The sequence below is a fragment of the Dromaius novaehollandiae genome, chromosome 6 (genome assembly GCF_036370855.1).
Source record: "Dromaius novaehollandiae isolate bDroNov1 chromosome 6, bDroNov1.hap1, whole genome shotgun sequence".
Taxonomy (NCBI): Eukaryota; Metazoa; Chordata; class Aves; order Casuariiformes; family Dromaiidae; genus Dromaius; species Dromaius novaehollandiae.
Genome location: NC_088103.1, coordinates 16797010 through 16808142, shown reverse-complemented (window position 1 = coordinate 16808142; position 11133 = coordinate 16797010).

The following is an 11133-nucleotide window of genomic DNA, read 5'->3' as shown; positions in this document are numbered from 1 at the left end:
TTCCTCTTACTGTAAATTTTTATTGTGGGAGTAGAAAGGAGAGTTAACCTAGCATTTCTTCATTCTCTTGCATGACTACAAATTTTAATAGTGCCTCTGTTTAGTTTCATACATTCCTTTTTATATTGATGACCGAAAGCTACTGATAGGTAAAGCTGAGTATTATTGCTTACTGAACATAAGACTGCTTGGTGCTACTCAAGTCATGAGAGGAATATGGCCTCTGCCCTCATCTGCTACCAAATTTATCCTCTACAGCTACACCAAAGAAATGTGAGGTAACAAAATTACTCAAATCTTGCAGATCTAGGGTGATGCAGAACTCACAGACGAAGGAAAGGGGTCCTTGAAGAACATGGCATATGTTTATGCAGCCCAGTGTAATGCTTTATATCACGATCTGTCCTCTCCCTCTCTCTTTCACAGTAGAAGCAGTGCATTAAAATGACACGAGAACAGGGCTGTTCAGTCTGAGTGGGACCTCAGACAGCTCTCCTGAATGAGACCCCTCTTCAGCAGGGTCCCCACGTCACAGTGCTGTGCTGAGTAGCCATTAGTACTTACCAGCTCTGACCTACTCCTAATTCTCATGTCTTTTCGCTTTGCACTTACATTCCCCCAAAAACATAGAGGTGTGGGTAAAACCCGAGTTATTTCTCTTATCATTCATTCCCACCCTAAATGCCTCAAATCAATACTCTTCAACCTCTCAGACATACAGCTGTCCCAGCTGAAGACCTGCTTAATACAATAAATTGCAAAGGGTTCTTGACTGAAGTGAGGCAAACAAAGCATTTGAACAAACTGACTGCACTTTGAAGTGTCCTTAGCTCTAGTTCATAACGTCTTGGCTGCCGACTTCCTACGAAAGAGTAGAATAAATGAAGTTGCTTGCAGCTCCTGGACAGGTTTGTTTATGAGGCCACAGATAATATTTTTAAGAGAAATTCAGATTACAGGAGAAAGAGACAGAGAAATGGATGTAAAAGTTTCCACGAATTGGGCACTAAGGCAAAAAGATCCTTTTCTAGCTATAAGTAGTTCTCACCATTCATTTATCTGCATTAAACAGAACCAGCGGACAAACGCTAACAAGCGCATTGTGTTTCTTTCAGAAAAGTGTCTGAAAGCAAGCTGCACTGTATTAAGAAGCCCAACAGACGCTTCAAGTTAATTAGTTACCCTTAGCATAGTCAGTCTTCCCTACCACAGTGCTGGCACAGTGCCCTCCAGCACTGCTGATTGTCCAGGTCTTGCCAATGAGGCTCTGCTGCCGTTCTAATAAAGCACGTCACACCAAGGCCCCATATTTCAAGCAGAGTGTGCTGAAGCATGCAAAATCCCATCATGCTTTCACACCCTGGAAAAATCCAGCTGGCTAGAAACAGGCTTTATAATACCCCAAAGTACAGCCTAGGGGTTATACAGGGGCTGCAAAACACTTCCACAGATTGTATCCAGCCTATCATCCAAAAAAATAAAACAAAACAAAATGCTAAAGCTGGAACAACCAACTTGAACCTTAGTGATCAATGCCAACTCTGTTGCTAAAGATAAGAGTGACTTCAAACCACCCATAAAATTCAGCGACAACTTCAGGCTACTTCAAACTAGCTATAGCAGCCCTTTGTTGGGGAGGGATCAGACAATTGGTCACAATCAAAATAAAAGAAGAAAGTGTACCTCTCCTTCAGGTTCAATTACTTCCTTCAGTATCCATCACTCTCAACACCGTGATCTACAGTATTATATCCAATATTGCCAAATCATCCTAGTATCTCTATTACAAGCAGCCTAATTCTGCTCATTATGCTCATTTGTGTCAGAGGAGTTTTGTTAATATTTTGATGTTCCGATAAAAAAATAAGCTTCTAAAGAAAAAAGAGAAAGCAATTTCTTTCTTATCACTAGATGCAAACAGCATAATCTCAGGTTTTATTTCAGCAGAAAGGCAGGCCTCACACTTTAAATAGCATCTCTTGGAGTCCTATTTTCAAGGCTATTAAACACCCACAACTCCAAATAAAATTAGTGTGTCCTCAATAACACTGAAATCAAGCTCTGGCTGACTAAGCTTTTCTGCACTGCCTATACTTACAAACACCCTGCAGTTGGATAAGAGAGACTGGAGTTTTTCTGCAGTGCATGTTCTTCATGTGCTTCATACTTTCTGATGTATTTTTCCTAACAACTCCTGTACTTCTGACCAGGACACTACTACTACTGATTTAGGAATTGGATCAGGGAAAGAATTCGCACTGTTCCCTGTCTGTCAGCGTACTGCTTTGAACTGCATTACCACAGAACAGTGAAGTGAGCTGCTTTGGCCACCACAGAGGAAAAGGATGGCCGAGGTTCCTAAATATGGGCCCGAGTGCTAGCAACTCATTTGGTTCAGCCGCTTGGGATGTAAAGGCTAATAATGTAAGATAATTATAGTATGATGAAAGAAAGTGTTGGTCACAGTTACCTACCCTATCTTCTATTAGGTCTCACTTAAATTTCTTGTGGTGTTTCACCTGTGTGGGATGTCTGGGTGGAGACTCACACCTCAGGCTCTGGTACTGAGAATTTGCACTTTGGAGTTAAATGCAAAAATATTTGCTACCATCTACACTACACATATGCACAGTTAGAGATTATTCAGAGAATTATGATGGATGTTCTATCTGATCAATCATCTATATAAGAATGAGTGGTATAATGAAGTCATAACCAGAAGGTGCCTTATTAAAAAGCAGGCATTCTTCTTTCTGCTCAGAAAGAGGGATGAACCCCCTGCATGAAGGAGGTTAAAACAACATTTTTTAAGATGGTGAACACACATATCCATATAACTGTTTTAGATGCTGTTTGGAAACTTGCTAACATAAGGTAACCTCTTTTACAATCTTCAGAAGGCAAAGAGATCCAGGGATGTCATTAACAACAACAACAAAAATTCTAAAAAAGATTTCAACAAGATGCAAGTTTGAATGATTATACACATAATTAAGACCCTTTGATTTCCCCAGACAGGATTGCTTTCCTGTGTGAGCCATGTAGTAAGCTATTAGCAGATTTTGTTCAGAATGCAACATCAGATTGTACGTAGCAATCTCATGTGTGCATTGACTGGGGCTGAGAGAGCACTCAGGCTGACCAAAGGCACTGTGCTGGGATATGGATTTTCCTCACATAGGGAAAACAAGAGACAAGCCCAGGGCTCAGCGCCCTGCACATTGATTAGAGGCAATGCACTGCTACTGCCTCATTTGATGTCAAATGGAACAAGCAAGTTGCTACCTTGAGACATTGGCCAATAAGAAATTGTCAATACAATTAAGAATTTTCACCTAAATGTTGATTTCATGTTAAGAAATATTTCAGATGCAGGTTCAATTATCTGTTCAAAAAAATCTAAGTTTAGATTAATCTAGAGCTTTAGTTAATCTAAATTTTTTAAACTCTCTTTAGAAATATGCCTCAGAGGACAATACTTAAATCTGGAGATCCTTAAGTTTAGAAAGCATGCTTGCTTGGTTTTACTAACAATTTGTTCTCAGAAATCTGAAAAATAATTGTGCAAAGCCTACTATCTCAATACAATTCTATAATAAGTCATAATTTTTAAAGTAATTTCTAACTGGTAGTACAAGAATGGAACTGCAAGACAACAAATATCTGACCTACATACAAAAAACCCCTGAAATTGTCAGAGCAATGTTTCCCTTACATATGAAAACTAGTGAAGCAATATGTTTGGAAGTGGACAGAAAACTTTCAAGCCCTTACAATAACAGTGCTAAATTTCCAATATGCTTCAGATCTTGAAAATAAAAACAAAAAGTAAAAGCAAACTATATTTTGGCAGACCAAAGTTGGAGGCACTAATTGTCAGAAACGTCACTATTTGCATTCTCATAGATAGAGTAGCAAACACTAGATGTATTTCCCCCCACCCCCATGGTGTTCAATGATCTATGTCCACTGTCACAAGGTTTGTTTTCCTGAACTATGTTGGAAAGTGCTAAGGCATTCTTGATTCCTTGCTCTAAAATTTGACCCTTTATTCAAATACAGGCTGTTTGGCAAGCAAATTATGTCATGTTAGATGAAAGATCGTTAGCTGAAAAGCAGAAGTACAAGCAGAAGCTTAAAGATGCTATAACTACAGATGAGAAAGGAGAAGTGTTGTTAAACAGAGGGGAGACAAAACCAGAAAGCAACAGCAAAATTTGTCAACAGAGGCCTTCGTTATGTCTCACTACTGAACTGGAGCCAGGCTGAACCTCAAAGCTAATTGGCGCTCTGCTGTTATGCTTCTGGCCCAGCAACATGTAACAGCATGTCCTAGATATCGCACTGAAGAGCGCCCCGATGTATGGATCAAATGCTGCATTTCCCAGAGGGCCCCAGAGCATTCCCTCCACACAGAAGGCTTCATCTCTCTTAAGTAGCTAACTAAAAAAATCTTAGTGGACACAAGACAGTTAGTAGATTTACTGAGTTATCCCCCTATGTACAAAGAAAATATGTACAAAGAAAGCACTTGGCACAAACTCAATATATCCAGCTCCTGCAGTATAGTCCCCAAGCCTGGGCATTGCACCAGAAAGTGGGATTCATGCATTACATAAGGAAGAAACCACCTAAAACAGACAATAAAACCAAAGAGTTTTCTGTCTCACATCCTGCCTGCTTGGCCTTTGGCATTGCACTTACCTACTTTCCCTGTTTAGCCTGTTTTCAAGAAAGATTCAAAACTCAGAATTGGTCAACTTGAAGTCTTTCAAGAAAGTGAGCAGGAAATCACTGTCACAGCCAGAAGAGATGCTCTTATGGGATAGTACTTACCCAGTAGTGGAGAGATTCAAATCCATTTGTCCCTAGCCTGATAGGAGTCAAACATACATTGTCCTTCCCCTCAGCGATGCCCTAACACTGTTGCAAGACTTCCATTTCTCCACTGAAACTACACCCTTGACAGAAAAGGAGTCAAGTTTTAGCAAACTAGAGGGGCAGAAAGTGAGCACAAGCACTTTGGGTTTGATTTGACTAGAAGGGAAGAAATCTGGATCATGATCCCTGCTTCCAGGACAAAATGGCAAAGATACATGTGTTGCTAATGAACACTTGGATTTCTCTAAGATACTTGTGAGGATTAGTAAAACACAACAAACTTCATCTCCTGTAGAATTGTCACAGAACATATTCTATGGATTAAAAATGAGACCACTGACAGATCTCAAGATATAGCTGGTGAGAATCCTGGGACACCAGGATGCATCCCCCCCGTGAACAGGGACATTTTTGAGCCAGAAAGACCTGTTCTTGATCCAACATTTTTTGATTCTCTATACTTGGATATAATACCATATTCAGCTGACACAAAAATTTGTGGCGTAGTTAAATAAGAGATAGATGGATTATCATTACAGGATGACCTGAACCACCTGGATAAACGGTTATAATCTGACAAAACATATTTTGGTGAGGCCAAGTGTTTGAGATTCAAGAAAGGCATTCAGTTATATTTACATGATTGAAGACTGCTTTGAAAAACAGGGACTCAGATAAGGATTTAGGGGTCATTATAGATAATCGCCTCAGTGTAAGCTCTCTGGGCAATGCTGTAGCAAAAAGGACTAATGACATTCTTGCATATGGGGGAAGGGGGGAGGAAGAGTACAAAGCAGAAATAATAAAGGATTCCAGTATCTTTGAGCAACACTGCCAAGACCTCTACTAGGTTACTGAATCATGTCCCAGTGTCTGCGTTTTAAAGAGGATTTGGAAACACTGGATAGAGTTCAAGTAAGTGTCGCAGATGAATTCCCTGCCTTTAACAAAAAAGCCCAAGCCTTCTGATGTGAGGGGTAAGGAGCTCAACATATTCAGACCATTGAAGAGAAAGCATAGACACACCTTCATCACACTATGTGGATAATTGCGCTTGGGGGAAGATGCATGCAAGGAGCTTTCCAACCAGGCTGACAAAGATCCAATGAGTAAGAGTCAAAGCTAGATAAATTCAACCTTGAAATGACAGAAATTTTCCCAGCAGTAAAAAAAGACAGGAACAGTTTATCAGGGGAACTAGTGAAACCACCATCACTTGCAGTGTTTTAGACAAAGATAGATCTGAAGAAACGCCTTTAAGTCTAGGTCCAAACTAAATTATAATGGTTGTCCTTTCTCGCTCTGGAATCTGAGAGTCTCAGTTTTCACACATACCTTTATTTCCTCAGCCCTCTGTAGAAGAGGATAGCCTGCACTGTACTCAACACGCCTGCAATGTTTCCACATGTGTAGTAAAACAACAGCTTGATAATGCTTCATGGATATCAATCAGGAAGGATGCAAATTACTGTTTTGAGGCCACATTAGTCTCACGTTCAGGGAGAAGGGGTGATGAAGGGAAAGAGTTCATTACTCTTTCCTGAAGCATGTGAGACAGTCACAGACAGGTGCCAGGGATGGGACCACACTCCTGAAAGGGCAAAAATCTTTTTCTCTACACCTTTCTCTCTTTTTAAGAGATGGGTCTATGCTGCAGTCATAGGAGCAGCTACAGGTAGTGAAAGACATTCCATAGGAATTTTAAACAAATTACTCTGGGGTTTGGGAGCCCCTGCTCATGGAGATTAGCCCAGGTTAACTACTACTGCTGCTTCTTGGCTCTTCTGAGACCTCACTGCTTCACCAAGCCAAAGTGGTCACCATATGTCCATTCCCTTCCATCTCCTCTCTCCCTGTCTTCCTTCTATCCAAGGCCATTGCATGAGACACTTGCTTTTCTTTACTGTATAAGATGTGTGCCCACACTCCTCTGGGCATTTCTCACTTAACTAAACCCAGTGCAGAGACTGCCAGCAATAGTCATAAGTTAGTGCCTTCCTGGGGCTCACAGCAGTCTAGTACCCTGAGGGACAAAATGCTTCGGTTTAGCTGGAGTCATACATTTAATAAACTGCCATACACAGGAGATCAGCCTAAATGATCTTACAGTCCCTGAAGTTCTCTCTTTTGTTATCCCAAGTACGTTTTCTCTTTCTGCTCCAGTGACTCGTGAAAAGAAGTATATGAAGGAGGAATAAAAGTTGCCCACTAGGAATGTGGGTTTAACCTGGTGTCACCTGGAAGGACATCCATCTCAGCGAATGCTTACCCCAGTGTAGCCTGGAAGGCACTGCAAGTCAAGATTGAGCCCTGTCAGCTAAGCAAAACTGCTTGTCTGTGAATACAGACATGTGAGAACTTCCCATTCTCACGCTTAGGCCTATCACTGGCAGTTGACCCTGAAAGTCAGCTAGGATTTTCATAGCAGTTGTCTGCTAGAGCATGATCCATTCCAAAGGTAGGGACCAGCAGTTGCAGCAGCAGGGCAGCCTTTAGCAGCTCTAGTTTGGCAGATGAGCAAAAAAGATTTCACAATATGGTATCTGGGACATGATTAAGAAAATACCCACAACCTCACACAGCATCAAACGTAAAGTTTGTTCCAGTATAGCAGTGGCTACCGTGCAACCTTTATGAAGGTGAGAAAGCTTCCCATTCACATGCAAGCCCAGAACTATTTGTTCTATTATTACTTTCAAACTTGCACGAAGAGGCAAAAGGTCACCTACTCTCCATGTGTATTCCTTCAGGGATGTGTCCCTTTACAGGATTGTTCAAACTAGTTGCAACTAAACATCTAAGGCAGTGCACTGGTGTACCCTCCGAGAGCAGTACTGTCAGCCCTGTTTCTAGCTAGCCACAGTGGCCTGCATTTGAATGCCACGCAGCTACACTACAGACTGTGACAGACAACCTAGCTACACAGGGTGGCACAGTATAAATACAAAGAGTGCCCTCCGTGTCTGTCAATCTGTCCTTCCTCTTCTGTCTGCTGCACAGCAGGCAGCAGCACCTTTGCCTTCCATGGTGCAGTAAAGAATATCACCTAAAGACAGCATTTTGAAATTAAATTATATAGCAGCTATACATACAAGTAACATATGAAGCAGCAACGAGTTAGAACAGAAGCGGGGGAAAAACCCAGGGTTTTTGACTCCACTGAAAACCCAGTCAGCAGCTGAAATTAGAAACATTAGTTCAGTAGCACTGCCTATAAGTAAAGGCTCCATTTACCAGCAAACAGTTACATAACTAGAGCTGGCTGAACCTCAGCAGCTCTGGAACAGGGATGAGGATGAAACTAATGAAAAAGGGAGCATCACAAGCATCAGTGGAACAAGCAGTACTATAGTCTGTTTTAGATTACACCGACCAAATAATGAAACTAGTTTTAGTGTCTTTTTGCAGTTGTTTTAAGAATTCATTACCAGCAAGGACAAGAGTATCACAAACAAAACAAAGGAATACAGGACTAGAAGCATGTCAGCATCCGATTACCTAATAACATATGCTTAAACGCTGCTTCAAGCAAGCAGCAACTTTTTCTCATAACATTTCAGAAGCCCTGAATTTGCTACAAAAGTCTGTTCATTGACTTTCCAACACAAGATAACATTATGCCCCAGAGAGGATATATAACTAATGTATTATCCAAAGAGATGGTGATCTGTCTTTGGGCATCTTTAAATGATGCATAGGGTATCTTTAAATGATGCATATAGTTTTTTCTGACTGAAAACTACTTGTAGATATGGGCAAATGACAGACTAGGAACAGGAAAGAGTCATCCCTGTGGGAAAGTACCATATGGTATACAAATCCCATTAAGAGGGTTTAATTGTTATTTTAAAGCCTACAGACAAGCAGAAATAAAAGGGAGTCCAGTTCAGATACTCTTCTGATGCCCATTTTGCTTATAATTTGGTCGCACTGAGAATACAAAACCCATCTCTCCTCCTGTAGGCAGCTGTTAAATATGACTGGAAGAAAGTGGAGTGTTACACAAGGCTACATGCTAGGGGCCCTTTTCAGTGGCATTGTCAACTTTACTCAAAGAAGCTAGTTAATCTCTAATGCAGTGATGGGATTTTCCCTGTTTAAAATTTGATTTCGTCTCTTTTTGTAAGTAACCTACCCTCCTGACAGAGCTGTCAGGCCAGGTCTGCCAATAGTATTACTACTCCCAAATCTATTCTTTTTTTTTTTTTTTCCCTCTCTCCAGCTGGTGGAAGAGAAATGAATCAGGAGGTCCTTCCAGGTGAGACAACTGCATGATGACCAAGGGGCAGTGCCTGAGCTGCAGGGCTGCAATTTGTATTTGTTCCTGGGTCCCAGGCTGGGCTCTCTTGTTGCAGTGTGTTGGAATTAAAACAAGAGGAGCAGGTTAAGTATTGCCTCCAGCAATCAAAAACTAATGGCACAGAGGTGGCTTGTCAAACTTCAAGCAGGGCTGACCTCTCAAAATGCATTCTGGTTATTCTATCAAGGACATAACAGAAGTGCCTAGTTTGGTTTTATTAAACTGGTGTATGAAAGCAGTGTCATTTAGAATCCCAGGCTTTGGTCAAAGCTCTGATTATAAGGTTTTAAAGGAGGTCTGAGGCCCAATTAAAAAAAAAAACCAAAAAAAATCAGTCTGAAAAATCTAATCAATCTTTACCTTTTTGTTTTGATGTGACTCTCTTGTTAGCTCCCTAAAATTAGATTTTTAATCTCCAGTTGGCACCCCATTCTCTGCCACTCAAGTATCACAAGCAGTGAGAAGATTATGGCCACTTATGTAGTATCTATTTTCCTATAAGCCTTTTAGCACCATAAATGTTAAATATAGCACCCAGTTTAAATTAGCTTTAACCTCAGGTTGACTTCAGTTAACTATGCAGAAACAGTCATTAAAAACAAAACAAAGCTAGCACTTAAATTATTATACTATTTGATATAATAGATAAATCAACAATGGTGAATTCTCTGCCTTTTTTGGCAAACTAGGATTTGTGAGCTGTTAGTCTGCAACACATGGGCAGATCAGTTACAGTATTCACTCTACCAAAAATAGCCTTCCAAAAGTATCACAACAAATTGAGAAAGCTCATGCAGCTATATTTGCAAGTAGTTAAAAATTGGACACCACAGTCTTTTGGTGACTTGAAGTCCCACTAGTTTTCCCAGGACAGCCCTTTTCAGGCTCCTTAAGACCTTCACAAGGGAAAATAATATATGCCTTGACTAGCACTGGACCATCACTAGATCATCAGAAGTCACTTGTGAAGAGAACCAAAATAGGCTAAAAACCTAGAACAGGGTGGACTTCAGCAAAACTGCAAGGGAACCCTGAACTGTATTTGGCAACTGCTTCAGGAAGAAATACCTTCCCAGCATCAAAACAGTAGTTTCAGGAAGTGCTGTCAAAGAACAGAGGCATTCATGCTCAGCCTGGGCTATGCTTACCTACCCCCAGGGAACCAGCACCTGCTCTCTCCAATTCCAGACAGCTTTACAGCAGGGCTACATCCCTCACTGCCAGGTGCCAGCACTCGCTCCATGGTTTTTAAATGAAAACACATTTACAAGTTACACCTTTACACAATAACTTCTACATTAACCTATGCATTCTATTTCTGCTCCTGCATCAGCACTTATCCAGATGTTCCTAGGCCAACTATGGGTTTGGATTTTTTTTTTTTTTTTTTTTTAAATCAGACACTTGGTCTGCTTGAAGAGCGTAACACCAAATGAGTCCCAATAACCAGGTCATCATTAGGTAAACAAACATCAGGAGCAACACCCTTAGATTTGTAGGTTCATCTCAAAGGCGTAGTACTGGACTTAATGATGCTGCAAGTTTCCTTGTGTTTTACTATGCTCTTCTTCATCACCATGTGGCAACAAAGAAAGTCTACCCTCAGCAAGCTTGGCATTTTCTCATCCTCCAGGGAGAGAAAGACCGCCAAACCCTATGCTGGCATAGGAAATTGCATAGAAATGCAAACGAAAATATATCTGATTGTGTCTGCCTCTCCATTTTGCTTCAGCTTTTTGGAAGCAATTAAACAGATGCTTAAAGCTGAGCAGTAAAATCAGTGCCCAGGACTCTTCCCACAGAGTTTTCCTCCTTCACTGGGAAGACTGCCACACACACAGATTGCGATATTCTCAAATATTCATTACTCGGATATACTCATCTGTTAAATACAGATTGGGAAGGGAAGGATAGATAGGGCTGGTCAAAAGCAAAATATTAAATCAGAAAGT